The sequence below is a fragment of the Artibeus jamaicensis genome, unplaced genomic scaffold, assembly GCF_021234435.1.
Source record: "Artibeus jamaicensis isolate MK-2021 breed Jamaican fruit bat unplaced genomic scaffold, CSHL_Jam_final contig_465, whole genome shotgun sequence".
NCBI lineage: Eukaryota > Metazoa > Chordata > Mammalia > Chiroptera > Phyllostomidae > Artibeus > Artibeus jamaicensis.
In genome coordinates this window covers 37,748,635-37,772,474 of record NW_026521843.1, presented here as the reverse complement: position 1 = coordinate 37,772,474, position 23,840 = coordinate 37,748,635, and the positions used below count along the sequence as shown (strand labels likewise).

The window sequence follows — 23,840 nt, the reverse complement described above, 5'->3', positions numbered from 1 at the left end:
CATACAAGATATAAGAAACCCTGTACATAGGACAATGATGCCTCCATCCCTTTCAAAGTAGGCACTGTGGGACCTCACACAGTTCTTCCAATTGCTATCAGCTGACCTGTTGAATGTTCCTGAATCTCATGGAGGGTCTGAAATCTCTTCCCTTTCAAAGGTGATTTTAGTTTTGAGAAAAGCCAGAAGTTGAAGGATGCCAAATCTGGGCTGTAGGGCAGCTGAGTACCTGGGTGACTTGATGTTTGACCAAAAAACTCTGCATGAGATGTGATGCATAAGCAGGCACATTGTTGTGATGAAGCTGCCAGTCACCAGTTGCCCATGGTTGCAGCCTTCTGAGTCATCCCAATAGTTTCTGCAGAGGAATCTTCAAGCTTAAGGCATAACTGGATGCAGATTTGTTGATCTTCTCACTCAGTCATTTTGAATGTGATGAACGTAGGATACATGTTCATCCACTGGCATCTACCACCTCCACTGATTAATACAGTGAGGTCGTCATTGTTCACGCACATGCATTCCAGTCCACTCTCCTTGGCTGCCAGATTACATTGATGTTGTGCAAACCATTCTCATTATATTAATAATGGCTGGACATTTTCTGGACAGACCTCATATAGGTTTTTATTTTCAATCCAGAATGAAAATCTTTGCCACTTTCCTCCTTCCTTGAAATAATTTGTATAGTATTAGTGTTCTTCTTTCTAAATGGTTAAACTCAGAGGAAAAAATATCTGGACTGAGAATTTGGGGTGGTCAGGTATTTAATTACCTATTTAATTTCTCTAAGATTCAAAATACTTATAAAGTTCATTTCTTTCTACTTAGTTACGTATTAGTAGATATGGTCTTACAGGTTTTATATACATAGGTCTAAAGGACATGGGTTATGGGACCTATGATTATTTAGAATCATGTTGCTTAATTTCTAAATAATTAGATATTGAGTTTAAATTAATTCCAAGATCATCAGAAAATATATACTTTATAACTAAATCCTCTTAAGCATGTTGAGACTTTATTATGGCTAGAATATATTCTGTGTGTTAAAATATCCCTATGCACTTGAAAAAATTGCATATTCTGCATGCAGTTACTAGATACAATTTTGTAAATATGTATATTAGAACAATTCCATCAATCATGTTTTAAAAATCTTTTATATGTGTTCTTCCATCTGGGATCATTTCTCTTTAGTCTGATGAAATTCTTTGTTCTTATAGTGTGGGCTCATCACAATATATTTATTTTAAAATATCTTTATTTGTTTTGTTTTTGAAATATATTTTTGCTGAATATAGAATATTAGGTTTGCATTTTATTTTCACAAACTATAGTGGTGTCATTTCATTGTTTTCTGTCTTTTTTTAAAAGTGATGGCCAGGCCCTGGCTGGTGTAGCTCAGTGAATTAAGCACAGGTCTGCGAGCCAGAGAATCGCAGTTCGATTCCCAGTCAGGGCACATGCCTGGGTTGCCGGCTGGTTCCCTGCAGGCCAGTTCCCAGTAGCGGATGCATGAAAGGCAACCATACATTGATGTTTCTCTCCTTCTTTCCTTCCCCTCTAAAGATAAATAAATAAAATCTTTAAAAAAAATAAAGTGATGGTCAGTGTTGAGAAATAGGCTCTCATTTTTAATATTATCTTGAACAATAGTGACCCCCCTCACCTCACACTTGACTACTTTTGAGATTCTCTTTACTTTTTTTTGGCTTTCAGCAGCTTGACTATAATGTACCCAGGAATGGCTTTACTTTTACTTATTGTACTGTGGTTCTTGAATATGTAGGTTGATGTCTTTCATCCTCTGAAGAAATTCTCAAATTCAGGTTTTTTATACAAATTTTATTTCTCTGTTAAAATATATTTGCATCTATTTTTGGTCATCTTTTCCTCACCTTTATTTATCACATTCATCACAATTATTTTAAAGTCCTCTGCTAAATTCAATATATGAATCATCTGTGGATAAGCTTCCAATAACTGTTTTTTTATTATCAGTTATTTTCTCCTTCTCTGCTGTGCATTTAGCAACTTTTTAAATTATAGTTTTACATTGTGAATAATATCATAGACTTTCAGTAATTTTATCTTATTCTAGTGAGCATTGGATTTTGTTCTGGGAAGTAATGACATTTCTAATAATCTAGATCATGTGGAGGCTTGATTTTAAGTGTTCATGAGGTGTGTCTATTTTGGTACTGTCCTTAATTTTCTGTTATATTTCTTACTTCAAGGACATGGTGTTTCTGAGATCTCAATTGAATCTCCGAGGTATTCACCGTCTATTTTTCCCTTTGGCTGGGTGAAACTCCAACACCTACCCCATTTTGTGCAACATCTGAAATCTCCACTCAGATCTCTGCCCCTCTATGACTGTTCTCTGATAGAATTCCTGGATTTTGCCGCAGGCATGTGAAGGTTCAAAGTCAGCAGAGTATCTAGATGATTTTTTTTACTTCCTGGTTTATGGCTTTCTCTTCTCTAGTTCTCTGCCTCCCAAACTTCATCCAGGTTAGCAGCTCTCTTTCCTCTGCCCTGTGAGACCGCTTGGACTCCACTTCCACAGCAGATGAGAAAATAGCCCAGGGAGAAAACCAGGGTAAATATAGGGCTTAGTTGGACGTATGGTCATGTGGTCTTTGCTGCCAGTACCTGAAAACTTTTTGTTTTATTTTTGTAATTGCCTATGGCAAAAGCTTATTTTTAAATGTGTTTTAGGTCTGTAGTTAAATTTCTCTTTTCATTCCTGATACCACTTTATTATACTTTGTCTCTTTTTTTCCTGGTATCTTACTGTCTTCAAACAGATATTTGAAAAATATACTGGTCCCGATAGTACAGTTGCTTTAGTGAGAGAATTGGTCTGAAACAATGTCGTCTGCTGTTAGATTGGAGTAGATGAACTCAACTTCATTGTTTTACATTTTATAGTTTAGTGTTCCCTGCAGATATTTTCAAGTATGTCTTTTCTTTGTTTAAATACATTAACTACAGTTACTTTCTAAACTGTATCTGATAATTTCAATATCTGATGCACATTTGTTCCTACTATCTGGTTTTTCTCTTGATTCTGGCCTATAGCGCCCCATTTCTTTCTTTGCTTTGTTCCTTTTGCCTGCATACTGCAATTGTCCTTGAAAAACTGTATTTCCTGAGGCCAGGATAAAGGCATCCTGCTCCAAAGAAGATTTACATTTACCTCTATGTGGGGGAGACCAATAAAAGGCATCCTTAACCTAACAGAAGATGTGAAGTTCTCAGGAATCTCCAGAGCAAATCTGCTGCAAGGCTGGCCAGAGGCAGCATTTATTCAAGAACCTTTATCTCCTTTGCTTTTTTTCTCAATCTGTCTGATAGCACCTGCAAAGCAGTGCTTATGAATCAGTTCTACATTAGGTGAAAAACCCTCTGCCCCAAATTATTGTGGGAAGTCTCCTCTCTGACTTCCTGCTGTCCAGAGGTCCTAGTCCTCGACTTTTCCCCATCTCTGCCCAGACCACATTTTGGCAAATGGGGTGTGTGGACTCAAAGTAAAAGTAGCTTGGTGCTCATGTGTACAGTTTATAATTTGTGGTTTGTTCTTCCCCATCCTTAGGTTTGTATATGTAGTTAGGTACCACTTTGTTAGCTTGTAAATGGATTTAAAAATATTTTATCCAGCTCTTTATCATTGGGAGGTTTGATCTAAAGAAAGTCATCATTATTGGAAATAGAAGTTTCTTATCTTTTTGTTTTTAATTTATTGGGTAAAAAAATACAGATTTATTTTCTTTACCCAAGAGTACTGTATAAGAGTACTTATATACTGAAATATGTAAGTACTCTTATACAGTACTCTTGGAAATATATTTCAGTACATTTCCAAGAGCACTTATACAGTACTCTTGGAAATGTATTGAAATATATTTTTGGTGTGGTAATAATGCATGGTCAACATGTGCAAATATTCATTTGAGACACATGGTTATTTTATTCTTTTGGGGGTACAGTACTATTTGTGTATATCATTTTAGTTATTTATATTTATTACACCAAATCAATACATGTTAGTGTTTTTGTGTGTAATTATAGCACTTAATATCATTGTCTTTTATGAATGTTATATATAGTTACTTCTTTGTTATATATATACATATATATCTCCATTTCTAACACATTTCTATTAATATATTTTACTATGCTGATGGATTTGTGAGTTAAAGTATTTTTAACAATTTTAAATTTACGTGTACCCAGTGATAGGTAAGCAGGTTGATAACAAGAAAGAGAAAATAGCTGGAGAGTTGGGAGGATAAAGCTAGGACCAGCACCGGGAGAGCACGTGCCTGGGGTATGGTGGCAGGTCTGGTTGGGTAGGAACAATAGGATGTTTGGATTTTTGCATCTTCAGGTCATGCAAAAAATCCCAGCAATAAACCAGGTAATAGGTTCTGCCACAAATGATTTAATTTCATTTCTTTCATATGCTTTTCTTGATAAAAAATTGTTACCAAATTGAGTTTGAACTCTTGGTAAAGCCTTAAAAAATGTACAACTGTCATTTTACAAAAAATTTAAAAAATGAATTCATGGGGAAATGTATTGTTGTATGCAGATTTCCAATGGAAACCTGCAGATGCTCACATAAGAAACATTCTTCCTACTCTTTTGAATAAACATGTTGCCTGCCCAGTACATTTGCATACCCATGAGAACAATTGTTTCAAAGATATGGGCTGTGAACACATGTGGCTGACGACCAGATTATGAACACCAGACTTGAGCTATATATTTTTCAGGTGTACAGCTTGAGGAAATTATTGAATACTCAGCACAAATGCTATATCTTGGGGAATATTTGGAGAAATGTAGGTGCTACCGTATTTTGAATAATCAGTCCCTCCAGCTCTCTTTGTGACTGATGGAAAATTTATTTCGTTTTGCCTTGAAAAAGGGAAAACAAAATTGTAGCTATCTTACTGCAGAGTTTGTTAAGCAATCTCCATTTTGTTCTTGCGTTTAACAGATGTTCTGAAACGGTTAAGCCACAAAAGCACGTTTCAACTCATGAGTCACTCATAACAAAATACATTCCCATCAGTTGGCTTAAAATATGTTATATTAAATATATCAATAAACTATAAAATTTTTTAAATATATAAGGGTTTCATTGATAACTGAGACATAAAAAGAAGTGACATTATAGAACAGTATAATCTTTTCTTGCTTTATGGGAAAGAAGTTATAAAGTCACATTATATTTGAATGTCTGACTCTTCGTTTATCTTTCGTAGTTTATTGCAGTGCAGCTGATGGATGTTGAAAGATGTTTAGATACACATGAGGCCTAGCAGCTCCTATAGATCTGCTGGGCTCAAGGCCTCCCCTGCTATCAGCGGAATCTGTTATAACTCATGCTTATTAAATTGGCTCCAGGTTTTATTTTCAAGAGTAGCCCCTAAATAACTATTTTTCCAAAATATGTCCAGTCTTATCCATACCTCTTCCTAGAAAGCAGCTTTTTCAAAGTGTCTTCAGAGAAGCAGGATGACCGTATAGCAGGCTTTGCCCAGGCCAGGAGTAATAGTTGCCTTCCTTATGCTCTCAAAAGGTACAGTGTTGGATGATAAATGGATGGCTACACTGTATTTAAAAGGCTAAGATTCATAATATTCTGAAGAAAGAAATATTGGTCTAATATTACATATTCATGAACTGTACCTGCCACCAATTCAGGCATTCCGTTTGTTATCAAACATTTCCCCCCCTGCTCTTTGGTCTGAAGTAGACTCTTCCTGTTTCAGTTAGAAGTATATTGAGGGTTCTTCAGTTTGGCAATTATGGAAACGATTACTGTCTTATACAATTTATTTAATGAATTCAACCCAGGCTTCTCTCAGGATTTTTTTGTGGTAAAGAAAGAAACCTCTCCGCATTAAAGGTTTATCCTAAAATGAGATACGGAAACCAGGGACCTATCAGGCACATCACAGAAGTGAAGCACTTTCTACGGCAGAAAATACATAAAGCAGTGAAAAGGTTGTTGAGCAAGAGGGCAAATTTAGGTAAAATTCAGACACTTTTTACTCCTGCAATGGAATAGATGTAATTGTCTACATGTAATTATTATAGGTTTGGAATTAAGCTCTGCCCTGTATCTTCAGGCAGAGGACTCCCCGCGTGTGCATGGTTTGCCTTTGTAGTTGTTGATACTGTTACCTAGTAGCTAATATGAAAACATTGCTGTATTCTCAAATTTTATGATATAATTTTAAACTGCAGAGTACAGGAAATATAATCATAACCCCCCAAACAAGCAGGTATATTACAGAGAAACAGAAATAACATACAAACATGCCAGTTAATTTACATGAAGTAGATATGTTTCTCTTAACACCTAATAGATTATCCTCAATAAAATAAAAGCCACATGTTAAATTCTTGATTAAACCCTCCATTGTGAGCTTTCTTCACATTCTTGGTTTGTGTCTACTCTAAGGTAGACACAACTTCATTTCAATGGCTAAACGTTTTCAGAAACCATTTCAGTTTTACATACATTTAAAACTTCTAAATATTTAAGAATGACTTAAATGTAAATTAGTGTTTCCTTTCAAAATGTGTTTCCCAAGAGCAGATAATAGACTTTCACCTTCAACTGCACATGTAGATGTTCTTACTTTCGAGTGTACTTTCCCCTCAATGTCCTTTTCCCCCACAGAATTTCGGGATTTTGTTCCTCATGTTTTATTGAAAAGGCTCGCTGCCATGATAGCTCGTCGTTTTCCGGTTTTATCCCTTTGTCTGCAGGCTCTTTGCAGCGTGGCTGGTGTAAGGGCTCCAGACAGCGAGGGAAATGATGACAGCCCCAGAGCGCCTCCAGTCAAGGTTGAAAGAGAGCACGGAGCTTTCTACACCACACGCCCTGTGAGAGGGCCTTTTAGGTTATTGCCAGGACAATTCTAATTGTGGGAACTTTATTCTTATGACGGTCTTTATTCAGGTGGCGTCACCTTAACAGCACCCATCAACGAGTCACTTTCATTGCTGGGCTGGTTTCGGAGAACAGGTAGCCAAGACTCATCATCTCTTTGTTGGCGATAACAAAACACCCGGTCTAGGGGGGTCTACCTGGAATTGCATCTGCCAGGCAGGCAGAGCCCGGGACGGAGGAAGATGTGCCCCCTCCGACCCGGGAGGCTCGCTCTCACAGGCGGTGGAGCTACATCTCCCATTGCAGCAGATCCCAATTACTGGTGCAATTAGGGGGCTATGGGAGCTCCCTCTATGGGCTAATTGAACGTCTGCAAATTATCTTTCTCCCCTCTCTCCCTCTCCCTTTTTTTAAATCTCCTTCCCATTTTTCCCCCAACAAAGCCTGCCTGCGGCCTGCGGGCCGAGCGGCCGCGCAGGGCCCCGGGGTCGTGCCCTCCGAGCGGAGCAAGATGGCTGCCCCTCGGCTGTTTGAAGCCGGGCGTTTGAAGCTGCCGCGCGTGTTTGAAGCTGCGGCATTTGAAGCTGCCGGGCTTGAAGCTGGCGCGTGTGTTTGAAGCTGCGGCATTTGATGTGGCTGAGGACGTTTGTAAATTTGAGACAGACTTTAATATTGTGAGACGGTAGGGGAGTCCTTTTCAACCCCCTTTTCATTTTTTTTTTACTTGAAAAAACCTTTAAAAAGTTTTATTTAACTTTTTTTTCCCCCACCAACTATTTTAACTACTTATGTCAGCCGAGGAGTGCTGTGATTCACAGCCATTATTGTAAGGAGGCTGTTATGTATTTTTAGTGCTGCTGGGGCCGTAGGAATTCTTGAGTGGCTTTGACCGGATACAACAATGTGCAGAATAAGGCCGACTGTGCAACGTGCTGCTGCGGCCGCAGAGCGGTGCGGAGTGAAGTTGAAAGGGGGCAGCCGCCTTCTTGCTTTGGGGAGAAGGCCGAGCGTGCCCACGGTTGCCTCTGCGAGTCCGATGGGTGTAGAGGTAGAACAAATGTGGACGAGTGGGAGTCGTTGGGGACGCACAGGGGCAGGGATTGATTTTTGCGGTTTTCTGAGAGCAAAGCATTTTCTAATTTCTTCCTATGCTTTCCCCTCTAATTTCTGTAAGAACTAGACAACACCGTAAAAAGAGTGGAGCGTTGTGCGGAGAGCATCTACGCTGAAATGCGAGAGAGAAGGGAAGGAGTATTGCTGCTGTAGGAGTATTGCTAAAGGAGCATTGCTGGAGTCTGTAGACTGTAGTGTGGGAAGCATCTTGTGTGGAGGAACCCCAGGTGTGCGAATGAAAAAGGTAGAAAAAAATTTGGAAGGAGCCATGAGTTGTCAAAGTCAAAATGTGCTGGATAAGAAACACTTGGGTTTGGGTACAGATAACTTTCCCCTTAATTCCTAGTTTGGAGCAACACTGCTCACTTGCAAGCAGAGCCGATGAAATAAGATGCGTTCTGTTGCTGTTCGCAGCTCTCCTCTGTAGGTGGTTTGGGTTAGACAGCGACTTTGGTGGGCGCTCCTCCAGTCCTTTTCTTGGGAAGGAGAACGTTGGGTTCTGCTAATGATCATTCTGTTGAAAATTAAGTCATGGTCTCTTGATGTTGCCTGTTTGTTGGGACTTGAACCCATTAACCTACATGCCCATCATTAAGGTGTATTTTTTTTTAATTGGTAGAATACAAACCCGATAAAATAAACATCTGTTTTTCAGACATATTTTGATCGTGTATCTACCCAGGACTGAGGTATTTGGTTGAGTATTTCGTTCATTTTAGCAAAGATCTTTAATTCCTTCAGTTCACAGAAAAAAAAAAAACTATACTGTATTAAATCTGTATGATTAAATTGAGGTAATGCTTTTTAATCTAGACAGAACTGGCTTTTATTCTAACAAATAATTTAAAATGTGTGCATTACCCATTCCACTAAAAACAACATATATATATATATATATACATATATATATATATGTCTTGCATATCTTTTGAATGATGAAAACATTTCTCCTTTCTTCATAGAGCAGATGATCTTGGATTCTGTTTTCTTGCAAATAATTGCTTTTAAGTATTTCTCTTCCTTAGTTCAACTTTCTGATTTGATGGGAATAAAAATTTGACAAGCATTTTCTCTTGATTGTGTAGATTCATTTTTACTGTAACTTTTCATTATTAATACCTTCAACTGTATTCTTTTGAAACCATGTCTTCCCATTCTGTTAGCTAATCACTTATTTTAAATGTTAGTATTTGATCAGATTTGTATTTCAAATTTATATGAGCAATATGAGCATTATTCATGGTTCATGGAGAACTAAGTTCTTATAGACTATCAGTCTAATATACTAATAATCCATTATAACAAGTCATTTTATAATGCGGGCATTAAAAACTAAGTGACATTGTCACTGGTGAAGGGACTTTTTCCCTATCCCCTGAGACAGAATATCAAGAGAGAGGGCAAAACATATTCAAAAGAAGAGATTTACTGAAAACAAGATGGTGGGAAGGAGAAAAGGAGGGAACTTGATGTATCCAGGGAGCACACACTGGGAACAGATATAGCTTCCTGGACTGCTCCCAAGGTTTGGTTTTATATAGAGATAAAGCCAGTTTCTTTACGCAGGCGCAGAGTAGATTTCTTTGCTTTCTAGGTTCCCACTGTGAGCTGGTATTGATTGGTGCAGGTGCAGAGTGGAACTCTTTAGGGAGTGGCTAAAGAGAAACTTGAAACTAATCTTGGAGAGGCTTTACAAAATAACTAAAGAGCATCCCCATCTGTTTAAGAGAGACTCAGCTTGTCTCAACTTGGGAAACATACAAAATTAGTGGCTTTGCACATTTCACTCACATACTGTTTTCAGCACTTTGTCAAAAAACTTTTCATAACTCAAGAAGAGAAGACTTTAAACACACACACGGCTGTAAGGCACACATACACTTGTATGTATGTATGTATGTATGTATGTTAGATACTTGTTTACATAGAAAACCTTCCCAATCATTTCAATGTTTCTCATTCCTCAACTTCTGTAATGCTGATTTGATCCATATTTAATATTTTTGAGCTTAGAGACAATTTTTTTTCTATACTTCACCATTACATAGTCTAATTGAACACATGCTTAAATGAGAACTACAGGCATTTTCTTATACATTTGTGTGAGCATATTCAAAGAAAAAGGAATAATGTAGAAAAGTGATAGGTATATCTTTAGTTTCAGTTAGAAACTTCTAGGACAATGTAATCAATCTGGCTTCATGTTCAACCTTACTCTTGTGCCTTGCTGGTTTGTGCTAAGATGTGGCTTCTCATTTTCAGAATCTTTCCTGTGATTTTTTTTCACATAGTTTTTTTTTTTGATCTTTTGCTCTTTTCATTAAAATTAATTTCAGATAATTTTTAATGGATTTCCACACATATGTGCTACTTTCAGTAAAGCTCCACAAAATGTAGGCCACTAACCGAAATATTATTTCTTTATTTTGACTCTGTACCTCTCTCTTTCTCTCTAGCTTGAGTTTTCTATCCTATAGCTGTTTACTCTGCCTCTTCCAGTGTTCTCTTCTGTCCTGCCGTGATGAAGTTTATAATTTGCTTTCTGTGGCAGAGAAATGACAGGAGTAACTTCCCATGTGGGATCTGAGCTGAAGACAGCTTTTTTCCATTACACAGCTCCATAACCCTATTTTTCAACTCTTATTATCTCCATTATAAAGCTAGGTCAATGGGTCAGTGTTGTTAGGCCATTCATCTACAATATCATCTAGGTTTATTGATTTGATTTATTAATAAGTATGAGATTTGTTGCCTCACATTGTTGATTTTTCTTTCTCTGTTGCATGAATTATCCTGTTTTCACATCGGAAATTTTAAACATAAAATTTCTACTTTTCTTTTGCATTACTTTTAAAATCAGCTTTACTGAGGTATTATTTACACACAGTGAAATCTCCTGACTTTGAACATAATTCAGTGAGTTTCAACAAATGTATGCATAGCTGTGTAACCCCTACCACAATCATGACGTTGGACATTCTCACCCCCACCATGGCTTTCCTACCTTTTTGAAGTCAGTGCATCTATCTCTTGGCTTCTGGCAACCACTGGTCATTTGTCTTTCACTATAGTTTTGCATTTTTTAGAATTTTGTATCAATGAAATCATATAGTATGTATGCTCTTTTGTATCTAGCTTTTTTCACTTAGAATAATACATTTAAATTTTATTCATACTGGCTGGTCCAGTAGTAGTGCAGTATCAGAACTCAACTAAAGTTAGTGTCACCAAATTTTATTCGTGTCGTTGCATAAGTCAGAGGATTTTTTCATGTTATTGTTGAACTGTTCTTCCATATGTATCACTGTTTCTTCTTTTGATGACCTGTTTTGTTCTTTCCAGTTTTGGTGATTATTAATAAAGCTGATAGAATCATTTGCATGCAGGGCTTTTTTGTGCAAGCCTAAATTTTACTTGCTCTTGGGTAAATATCTGGTGGGGGATTACATGATCACATGGTACACATATACTGATTTTATTTTAAAAACTCTTAAGCTATTTTTTAGAATGGCTGTAATATTTTGCATTCTTACCAGCTATGTATGAGAGTCTCAGTTATGCATCATCCTTACCAACACTTGGTGTTGTTGGTCTTTTTAGTTTTAGCCATTGTAGTGAGTGCTACATTTCCTTAAATGGTTGTTTTTATTCTTTGTCTCATTAGACAGTTTAGAGAACAGCATACAAGTGTCCATTAAAAACCACTTTTATTTAATCCAGTACCTACTTACATTTGTCAGAATTGGTGAATTTTTTAACCTCATTAAAAAAATATAACACTAACTCTTCTCAGATCTCTAGCTTTGTTGCCTGAACATTAAAAAGCCACAGTCACTTTGTTAAATTCCTTCTTTCAAAACCGAGTGTATGTGAAAATCATCATCTCTGTCACCCTGTTCTTTTCCTTCTGAGTGTTTCATTTCAATATACACCGAACCTCTGATTTTTCTCACTAAGGCTCAGTTACTAGTTCAGGATAATTACTTGGTTAAGTAAGATATTTTTCACCAAAGAATTTATATAACAATCAAAACTGAATGCTAACGAGTTGCATAGCTGTAAATTCTCTTTTATCAAAGAGCTGTAGCTTATGAGTCAATCCTTATTTCAGAAAATGGTTTTAAGATGCTCTAAACTTTGGTTACTGTGTAGTCATTCTCTCATGAGTGGTTTTTTGAGTTCTGTGTTTGAAGACAAGTAGTATTTCTACAGAAATTTCTCAGTTTTGTCGGTCTATAAGTAAACAGTATGACACCACAAAGTGAAATGTTGTTGTTTTTGAAATCAAGAATTAATCCACCTTCTGGGGAAATTGACTTTTAGTTCATTGAAAGGGTTTCTTTTTTTTTTTTGAATGAGAGGAGTTTTTTCATGTCACATTTTGTCATAAAAACATACATTTTATATGTTTAATTTTAACTCTGGTATTATTTTAGTGAGTAAAGACTTGGAGTTTTTGCAGATAATAAATTGAATGATGATCCTAGAGAATTGTGGATATTTTTGGTTGTCTTTTATAGTTTTGAAAATCAATCTCATTTTTTCTACATTTATGTTCAGTTAATATTAACCCAGGCTGTTAAATTTTACCTTAGTAATAGTGTCAAAACATGAGAGACTGGGGACTTTTTGATATTTAGAAGAAAAAAATTGAATGTAAAAATAAGCTGATATCAGAAACAATTCAAATTTTTTATTTTACAAAATTCGCTATAGTAATAATAGACTTATGCTTAGTATTTTACAGTTATTAAGATTTAAAATAAAAGGACACACTTTACAAAGATTTTCTTTAAAAGTTGGAAAGAAAATTCAATGATTCTGAGTTAACCGTTATTCCATATTCTACAAACATCTGGGTTTTGTGGGTGAACTTCTTGATTTAAATATTGACTTAAACACTTCCTCCAAACTGAGATTCATTTACTAATCCATATCCCTTGTATTTGGTTTGGAATTGATTGAGATTATTTATAGTACCTGTTCTTAAGCCATCATTAAATATATTTAACAAATAGCAAATGTGTACATACCTTAATTTATTGTTTTCCAGGGAATATATGTACTATGGATTTTCCTGGTGTCAAAGTCTCAGAAACCTCAGTAATTCTTTATATTTGCCTACAAATCTGCAAAGACTTCTTGTATCTTATTCTTACATAAAGGATATCTTCTTAGTCCAGCCTAAATCCTAAATCCTCCCTGGCAATTTGCATCACAGGAACCCTCACATCTGTTGTGTAGTAGGGTTGATTCCAAGGGAATTAAGCTCTCCTTTTAACAGCCTTTGTCTCATTCATGCTACACAGAGGGAGGGCATTCCTGCTTTCCCACTCACCCCAGTTGCATTGCCTGACTGGGAGAATTAGTCTTAATATTGCATGATCCAGAAATTTGGTTGACTATTTTAATACACTGTGCTTTTTAAATGTGATTCTTATAAACCAGAGCATTATGGGTATCATCCAATTTTAAATATAAATCTTTCTGTGGCAATTTTAATACATGCTCTGATGGTTTTTGAAAAGAGGAACTTCAAATTTTATTTTGAGCTTGTTTCTTATGTTAAGGAAAGGAACTCTATGAAAGAATCTTAATTTACCTCTTTTAGTGAATGCAGATATTTGTCATACTATGCTTTTGCTTATTTATTTGCCATGTTCTACCCTGGATTACTTTGTCATTGTCCTTGTGGAAAGTTTATAGCTTATTTATTGCTTCCAAATTATATGTGTCAGAATTGATTTTAAAATATTCTTTTAGAGTAATTTCTTTGAGTGATCTACTTTCATGCTTTCTAAGATATTAGAAAATTATGGAACAAAAAGTCTCATCTAAGATACAATGAAAATGCAAAATATCTTGCTGTAATATTAACAAGAAGAAGCATGTGGGAATTATGCAATAAAAATGGTAAAAGTTTACTGAGATCTAAGAGACAATTTTATCAAACAAAGATGAACTACATTAAAATGCCTATTCTTCCCATATAATTCAGAGAATTGATACTATTTACTTAAAATAAAACAGTAAGCTTCTCTTTTTTTAAGTTAATAATAATGCTCTTCTCTTAGAATGAAGAGGGACAAATAGTTAATACAGTGATAAGATATAGTGCTACAATATCAAGATGATGTCATTTTGACAAAAACAATGGAAAAGAAGGAAAATCAAGACATTCAAGTATGTAAAACTTTATTGAGTTAGTATCATTAATTAATGGGGGAAGAATGGACTATTTAAAATGTGGCCCAAGGACAATTATTTAACACCTGTGGGGGAAAAAAATCAGATCTTCTCTCACCTCATCATATATACAAATTCCAGATGAGTCTGTGGACAAAGAAAAGGGGCTACATACTAAACCCGAAAAGCTCAGGAGAGGCCTACAAACTCAGAAACTTAAAGTAATCACACAGTATGGTCTCAAATGAAAACTTTCTGAGGAAAACTGGTTCAAGAGGGTTAGTCATGTCCTAGGGTGGTGATTTTCCCTAACAGAGATCAGTCTTCACCTTAACTGAGCCTGGACAAGTTAAAAAAGATAAACATAAACTTAATGTATGAGACCTCTGGAAACTAGAAAAATAGAGTTTACTGTCTGATTTAGCAATGATGAATAGTTTTAAGCGTATGAAATAATGGAAAAAAATCACAAAGGGAAATTCATAGATTTGACTACATAAAAATAATAATTTCTGAATAACAAAAAAAATTGGTAAAAATAACCTAGGCTCTGGCTAGCTCAGTTATTTAGAGTGTTGTCTTCGTATGCCAAGGTTGCAGGTTCAATCCCTGGTTAGAGCACATATGAGAAATAACCAATGAAGATATAAGTAAGTGGAACAACAAAGCAGTCTCTCTCTCATCAATAAATTTCAAAAAAAATTTTTTTAATTACCTAGAAAAAAGTATTAGTAGCACTATTTCAGAAGTTTTGTATCTTTACAGTCAAAGAGTTCATACAATTAATAAATGGATGCTAAATAAATAGAATGCTAAAATCCTAATAGAAAAATGGACCAAGGAGCAGACTTTAGATAAGATACAACAGAACAGTTTTAAGTATATTAGAAAAATTAGCCCTGGCTGGTGTAGCTCAGTGGATTGAGCACAGGCCTGTGAATCAGAGGATCGCAGTTCAATTCCCAGTCAGGGCACATGTCTGGGTTGCAGGCCGGTTCCCTGCAGGCCATTTCCCAGCAGGGGATGCACTAGAGGCAACCATACATTGATGTTTCTCTCCCTCTCTCCTTCCCCTCTAAAGATAGATAAATAAATACATAAATAATTTTTTTAAAAAAGAAAAATTTAGCTTAACGTAAAATTAGAGATATGTACCCATAAGCACACCACCAGAGTTAACCAAAGTTGTTAATATTTTGGTGACTATTTGGTGAACATTATTATATTCTTTGTAGTCTATCATATCGCTATCTATCCACAGATTGATCTAGTGACTTATCCATAGATATACCTACCTTTATATTTAAGTCTCCATCTATTTACTCATTCATCTACTCATAAGTAAATGTGATATGTGTGTGATATATTTTTTCTAAGAGGGATCATAGTGTACATATTGCTTTAATTTTTTATCAATAATGCACTTTTAATTTCTTCCTATGTCATTATAAATTCTACAATATATTCAGTCTTATGCAACCAACCCCTCTTACTGGGCATCTAGGTTGTTAGAAGTTTTTCAACAGTGACATACTGAACACTATTGCACAGATCAAATTATTTTCTAAGGGTAACTTGAAAGTTTAGATTTGCTATATGCAAATATGTAGGGCTTTTTTTTTGCATGTTTCCAAACTGATGCTGAGAAAGATTTTAACTTTTACCTTTCTACCAGCAATGTATCAAGAGTGATTATTTCTTAAATTCTTGCAACCACTTATTAATATAGTAAACATTTTATGTAAATTAAAAAGACTGTCAATATTTTATTAATCTCTTTGTATTTTTTGATTAGTAAACCAATGAACATTTTTTCTTTGTTTTTATGGGATTTTTATTTGTGCAAAATTCCTAATCATGTTAATTTTGCCCATTTTCTGTTGACGTATTGTTACTGAACCCCAACATTTGAGTCCATCTGCCTGTGCGCACTAAGAGAAATACATAAGCAGGAGCTTGCAGTACAGAAAGGAAATAGTTTAGTTTTGAATTGGCTATTCTGAAGTGCAGGGAGCTCATATTTTAAAAGACCAGACTCTTCCATGTCATGTAGGTTATAGATTATACAGGACAAAATCACAAGACACTGGGGGTTAAGGGTTCTCATTATCCAGGGAAAAAGGATAGGTCAATGAGAGACAGGTCTTTCTCTACAGAAAGAGGGGAAAAATAGATTTTTAAAGCTATAGTCACAAATCACATTAAATTATGAGGACCCTCATTTTTCAATATTAATCTCCGTGCTGAGTTTTAAAAGTTATGTTTGCATTTAGGAAAAATATGCCTTTGGATTTTGTAGATTATTTTTTAGTTTATATAAATTAAAATTTTTTTGATTAGCTAAATCTTCAATTTTTTTCTCACACGGTTTCTACTTTCAGTTTCATGACTGCGAACCTCCACCAGATACCAGCTTTGTATTAACTACAATGGAAGAATATTTTGGTCCATCTCTTCCATTTTCCTTCTGGTTGATAGTGGAATCACTATGAAAAGCATGATATGTTTAGCACAGGGCCTTAGACAAAAACTCAGGACCACCTGGTTTTTAATTAAATTGAATTTTGTGGAAGGATTATATTGTTAATATGACTTCCCAGTTACTTCCTTCTTAGTACTGAAAATTGGGCTCATTGGAAGGATTGAATTATATTAAGATATTATGGAAAATAGAATTATTAATGTTAATGTTTTTGTGTGTAGAGATTGAATTATTCTGGGTTTAAGTATTCTGGGTTTTTTAGGGGGGATTGGTTCTTGAACATTTACATTAGGAGGTCAAATTTATTTAGAAGATATTGCTTTGATTTTAGTGGAGCAGAATGTTTGAGTAAACCTCAAGAGCTGAAGGAAGAAAGGGGAGCCATGTAAGTTACTAAATAAGGAAATTAAAGGCATATGATGACTGCTATGGACTGAGAGGTCTTATGTGGGTTCCTAGACCCAATACCAATGTGTGGTGGGCTTCCCACACAATACCAAGCAATTCGCAGACACCAGAAGTGGCCAGGAAATTCAACTCAATTCTGACACTATCTACCAGAATAGTGTCAGATCCTACAGGTTGAGGGTTCGGTCGTACTAGATTGTACTCACCACCTCCCCACTTCAGATGCCAGTGGCAAGACCAGACTGTTAGCTGTGCTTCTGACTAACCCACTACCAGTCTGATGTTCCAACAACTCCCTCCAACTCAGGATGCCAATTGCAAGTCCAGGTTGGCTATAAGTTAAGATGTTCCCAAAACCTCTTTCTCAGGTTAGATTTATTTGCTAGCATGGCTCACAGAACTCAGAGAAACACTTTACAACTAGATCATCAGTTTATTATAAGAGAATATAACTCAGCAACAGCCAAATGGAAGAGAAGCGTATGGCAAAGTACGGGAAAGGGTCCAGAGACTCCATGCCCTCCCCAGGTATGCCTCTCTCCTCAAACCTCCAAGTGTCCACTAACCTGGAAGCTCTCCAGACTCTGTCCTTTGGGTTTTTATGGAGGCCTTATTATATAGGCTTCATTGATTAAATCATTAGCCATTGGTAATTGATTCAACCTCAGCCCCAATCCCTTCTCTGGAGGTCAGGGCAAGGGACTAAAAGTTCCAACCCTCTAATTACAAGATTGGTTCTTCTTGTGACCAGCTCCCATCTAAAAGTGATTTTCAGCATTGCAAAAGTCTTTCATCAACATAACAAAAGACACCATTATCACTAGTCAATTAAGAAATTCCAAGGGTTTTAAGAGCTCTGTGCCAGAAAAGGAAGACCAAATATCGTCATTTTTTTTTGGGGGTTGGGCTGTGTTGGCCCTGGCTTGTTTGTTTTGGGCGCTCGTTCTGTGTTCACACACATTTCTTAAAGTACAATGTCTTCAAAACTTATTATAACTTACAAGGTGAAGATATAATAATCAGAAGGCTGGTGAGGAAGCCTACCAGGATGCCTGGATTGGCTTTTACTAAATGACACAATTCTTTCCATTCCATTTTACTGATATTAGCATATTATTAGTCGTGTCTGTGTTTGCACTTAAGAGAATATCAATACTCTGGCACTAAAGACAGTGCATTGTAATCTCCTGGATCCTTTTTAGAAATGCAGATTTTGATTCAGTAGGTTTGCGCTGGGACTGTCAGCCCCCAGGGGAAGTCACTGTGCTGGTTCACAGTCTCTTTTTTGAGAAGCTAAGTTTGAGAAATCTTGTATTTACACTTCTAGTTCTTCATAAATAAATTAGTAGGTAAAATGCATAAAATAGTAAAAATTACAATGCAGTGAATTGGTTAAACACTTTCTGAGGATTATGTGAAGTTTAGTATTTGGATTTTAAAAGATCGTGGTAATTTGTCAACATAGATTGGGTTACGGAGCTGGTTCCCAGAGAAACAAGTGGGACAGATGCAATGCTGCTGGTCCTTGGCCCACACCTTGAATAATAAATTAGTTTTCTTTGGCTATATTAAGATAGACTTTAATACATAACCACCCTTGAATCTCACATGGGTGTAGATGCCCAACATCTTAAGCCACAATCAACCACACATAACACTTTGTTTTTTTCTCTACTGATCCCCCTCCCCTGATGGGAATTAGCTACAAACAGGACTATGCATCTCTAAGAACACCTTTTGTAGGCTTTCATTCCCAGAAGGAAAGGAATATAAAGTTAGCACTGAGCTTTTCTGGAACTGTGGACTTGGGGTCGGTAACAGGACATATCTGAAAGTACCTGTTGAGTCTGTCAGATCAAGGATGTGTACTGAAAAAGAGGGGGCAAGCAGAAGGATGCCAGGAGCCAGAACTAGGGTGGGGATGTGTGCTGAACCACCCAACAGATGGCCAAAGCCCACCAAAGCTAGCACACCCACCAACACAGCACTGGGTACGCTGAAGGTAAACTTGGACTTGAAACACTGACCTTCATTAATTGTATGTGTGTGTTTTCCTGATTACAACAATAAATTGTGTTCTATGTAGAAAATGTGGAAATGGCAGATAAGTAAAAGAGAGAAACAGCACCTATGATAAATCACATCATAATAATATAATATCACTTTTATCACTGTGTCTATAGTTACATCTTTCTTAAAATTTACCCCCTGGCAGAGTTAGGTGAGAGTTAAGCTCTTAAATGTCATGAAATGTAGGACCCTTCAAGAACTGGAAGTTAATGATGCAGCTAAGAGCTGGGGTGAGTTGTCTAGATCTAGGCAGGGACCTTTTGTGTTTCATCTGCTGCTCCGGGCTGGCTAAGACTGCCATTCCAAGAGCTGGAGAGCATCGGTTGGGGCTGTGTTTGGCCAGATTTCACCAAGAAGCTTGACCCCATTTCTGCCCAGCTGGGGGACTCAGATACAGCTATATATTGATATAAAAAGTTGAACTATATTTAACTATTATTGCATTTGAATAGTGGTTTGTATTTTTTGTTCTTCAAACTAACAAATATTACATGGAGTCCAGACGAAAGTTGACCAGTGTGTCTGAAACAAACAGATGTTCCTAACCGACACTGAGAACATTTGTTCCCCTAGAATATTAGCTGCAAAGGGCACATAATCCTTCTGGAAATTTCTGTCATGTTTGGATTTTTTTGGCTGTCCATGAAATTGAAGTATTGCTATTATTTTTGATCTTTTATATTAAAGGAAATTATTTTTAAACTTTGAACCTTTTCTTATGCTTTATAATTTACAACTAAAATTTTTGAAAGGCTCAAGCTAGGTTAAGGATTAAACTGTTAAAGCATGCTCTGTGGGATGCCTTACCTCTTACAGAGATATTTAGCACTAAGTTTATAAAATTCTCTTTTGTGGAGCAGCAAAAGGGTCATTTTCAAGTGAGTAACCTTTTTAATCTCAATTTTGCCATCTGAAAATCACTTAAGTGTTGCCTTGTTCAAGGGCATACATTATAGCCAGTCCCAAGTAATATAATTCACACACTTTTTCTAATACCACAGTGCATGTTCCTTTCTTTGAAAAAAATGTATACAATATATCTGATGACATATAGGTCTCACTGCAAACTTCAGCACTGATGAGAGATTACTGGATAGTTTCTTGGAATTCGAGTTCTCAGAGGGCAGCTGGGGAGATGTATGAATCCTTTCAGTGCCTTTGGTTTCCTAGGAAGTCGGCATCTAGTGTAGTGATTCACCATGTCTGTCTCTACTTCAGAGAAATGTTCATAATACTTATTTTATTTCTCAAGATATTACTTCTGTGCTTAGATGTGCCGGTGGGAGTTCACCACTATTTATTTAGATAATACACAGATTTCTTTCTCCCTCCCTCCCTCCCTCCTCCCTTTCTCCTTTCCTTTCCTTTCTCCTTTCCTTTCTCCTTTCCTTTCTCCTTTCCTTTCTCCTTTCCTTTCTCCTTTCCTTTCTCCTTTCCTTTCTCCTTCCCTTCCCTTCCCTTCCCTTCCCTTCCCTTCCCTTCCTTCCCTTCCCTTCCCTTCCCTTCCCTTCCCTTCCCTTCCCTTCCCTTCCCTTCCCTTCCCTTCCCTTCCCTTCCCTTCCCTTCCCTTCCCTTCCCTTCCCTTCCCTTCCCTTCCCTTTCCTTTCCTCTTTGCATTAACACACCCATGTTCATTTATTTAGGTATTGTCTGTGACTGTTTTGGCACTAAAAAGGCTGAGTTTAGTGATTGACATAAAGGACATGTGAATACAAAGCCTAATTTACTATATGGCCCTTTACAGAAAAAGTTTATGCTGGTATAGAGGAGGGTATAGGGCAGCTGATTACTGGGCCATCCACTCTTTCATCCATTGAGCCACTATTTGGGAATTTATTATGTAAGTCAAGGAAGGAAAAGAAAACCTTGATTGTACTTCTGGTAATACAGGGGTGGGCAAAAATAGGTTTACAGTTGTAATACAACTAGATAATAAATAATTAATAAATAATAATACAAGAATAAACTGTGGCTCTGGCCAGTATGGCTTGGTTGGAGCATTGTTCTGTATCAGAATGGCTGTGGGTTCAATTCCTAGTGAGGGCACATTCCCAGGTTGCGGGTTCGATCCCCAATTGAACGGGAGGCAACCAAACAATGTTCTCTCTCCCACTGATGTTTCTCTCTCTCCCTGCTTCTGTTTCTAAAAGCAATGAAAAAAGACGTCCTCAGGTAAGGATTAAAATAAATAAATAAACTGCACTTTGTGTGCTCACAAGTGGAAACCTACTTTTGCCTGCCCAGTGCAGACTAGATAGATACCCTGAACCACATTTCCAGTGCGAACTTTTCAATTTAAAGATAAAATAGACCCTTCGAATTACACTGGAGAGCTAGCTAGAAATTTTTGTTTTGTCAGAATACAAAATTAATGCCATCGCGGAAATCCAGGTACTAAAGCTGACTTTTGCCTGACGTGTTTGCATAACTAGTTATCTTGACCTTTGGTTTGGGTGTCTCCACAAGGTCACAGGACTTGAAACAAATCTCTTGCCTACATAAGGCAAAAAGTCTTTTGGGAACCTGGGAGCCTGTTGCAAGAGCCTGGTAATCCACAGGGCTGAGCTTTCAGTTTGAGAGTGATTTAGAAATAAACTTCCATAGCAAACTTTTACTGGTAGGTGGGGGACATTGAGACTTCACAGCACAAGCTGGCCTTGTTTGGCCTGAAATTAATATATCTTTTGTGGGAAAACATAAGCAAAAGAAAAAACTGAAAAAAACCCACACAAAGAATTTATTTTATAATAGGACCTCATTTCTGGTCACTGAATGCCACCGAAATGGTGTTCAGGTACTTCATGGAGGTTGGCTGAGTGACCTACGTTCTCTTTGGGCCTCCGCCAGGAAGCTGGTCATGACTGTAGACGCTACTGACCAGAACAGGCTTTGCCTTTCAAATGCAGGCAGCCCATTGACGTCATCCTCAAGCTTGGCAGAAGGCAGACATCAGTACAAAGTGGGCAGGCACAAGATGGCCCAAGAAGATTAAAGCCAGAGAAAGGAAAGACAAGATTTACAAATTTTGATCATTACAAAGTCTTCACGAAGGCAAAGAAAATAGGGAACAGAATAATCAAGCCTGAAGTTAGGAAGCTTCAAAAGATGGTGGTCCTGAAAGCTTCTCCCTGACTGGCACCTGCTGCTAAAGGTGAAGCTGCAGCAGCTGCTGCAAACGTCCCAACAAAACAAGGTGCAACTGCTGCAGGCAAGAGGGCTCCCGCCCAGGGGAAGCCGCAGACCAGACTGCTGCGGAGGAGAAAGCTCAGGGGAGTCCAAAAGCTCCAACCCATGACGCACCTGCTCCAAAGGCATCCGTCCAGACAGCTTGAGAAACATAAGAGGCTATTATAAAAGTCATAGAGATTTATGTTGACACACTGGCAAATTGTTTTAAAAGTAGGACTTCATTTAATGGTCTGGGGTTTTATGGAAGTAAACTGAAGTCCACTTTGAAGGAAATACTTTCAACTCTTGCCTCAAAGAATTCCCAAAGATAAAATTACAAGAGGAAAGTGAACGATCAAAAATTAAAACCCACATATACACACAAGGAAATAAATCACCATGAAAGAGAGCCAGCCGAAACAAAGTGTAGTAGTATTAAACCTGAAAAGATTTCAGGTAACGAAGTATACAGATATAAAATAAAAATAAAATATTATACAAGTGTAAAGAATAAATCTATTTAAAATGAAAAGATGGGTAGGAAAATATGAATAAGAACTAAAAGTGATCAGAATTAAAAAATCTGACAATAACAATATAATATTCATAACTGTAAAACATTTCAAAAAGTGTTTTACACGGTTAAGTAGCAAACTACACAAAGGTAAAAGGATTAGAGAACTAGGATAACTAAGGAAATTATCCAGAATACAGTACGGAAAGATGAAAGGATAAAAAAGTATAGAAAAAGATAGGCTGAGAGATGTGGACTCAGGGAAAAAGCCCCACCTGTATTTAACCAAATTTCCAAATGAGAAAAAATAGAATGTAGCAGAGGCACTGCTTAAAGAAGTAATGGCAAGGCATTCCTGCAATTGATGGAAAACACTTAATATGCAGATGCAGAAATCTCAAAGGGTAAATGAAAATCAATCCAAACTGGAAGTCTCAAACCTAGACCCTGCAGAACCCCTGAAGCATAGAACATACACTAAAGACCGCTCAGTGAGTAAAAAGTCCACACACAGAGAAGCACTAGTTCGACTGAGCTGACACTGCAGTCAGTAATGGAAGGTGAGAGAAAGTGTAGACGCAGATCTTTAAACGGCCCACAGAGGATAACTGGCTGCTTAGTGCCATGCACCCAGCAAACTCTTCCAAAGATGAGGCAACGTGAAGAAAATAAGCTCTTATTAAGGGGAAACAGCTCCTTTTCAAGGGGAATTCTAACTCAGGAAGGAGGTAAATCCCTTGTGGAAAGTCCAAGTTACAAAAAGAAAGAGGGAGGGAGGGAGGGAGTGGGGGAGAGAGAGGGAAAGAAAGAAGGGGAGAGAAAGGAGGAAAGAAAGGGAAAGAAAAAGGGAGAAAGAAAAACAAGTGTGTAAAAATTCTAAGCAAACATTGACTATTGAATATTGTAAGCTTAATGTGAAGGGATAATTTACCAAAATTCTATCATCAAAATAGTGTTTTCCTGGAGGAGGTGACTGAAGT

At 37.0% G+C, this 23,840-nt stretch overlaps 1 long non-coding RNA gene and 1 pseudogene across 1 annotated transcript in view; both read left to right on the top strand.

Moving 5' to 3' along the window:
* The window catches only part of LOC128627708 (uncharacterized), a 248,868-nt gene that overhangs the window by 39,307 nt on the left and 185,721 nt on the right, over positions 1-23,840 (top strand). The window lies entirely within an intron of this gene.
* LOC119047958 (60S ribosomal protein L14-like) lies at positions 21,962-22,510 on the top strand (annotated as a pseudogene).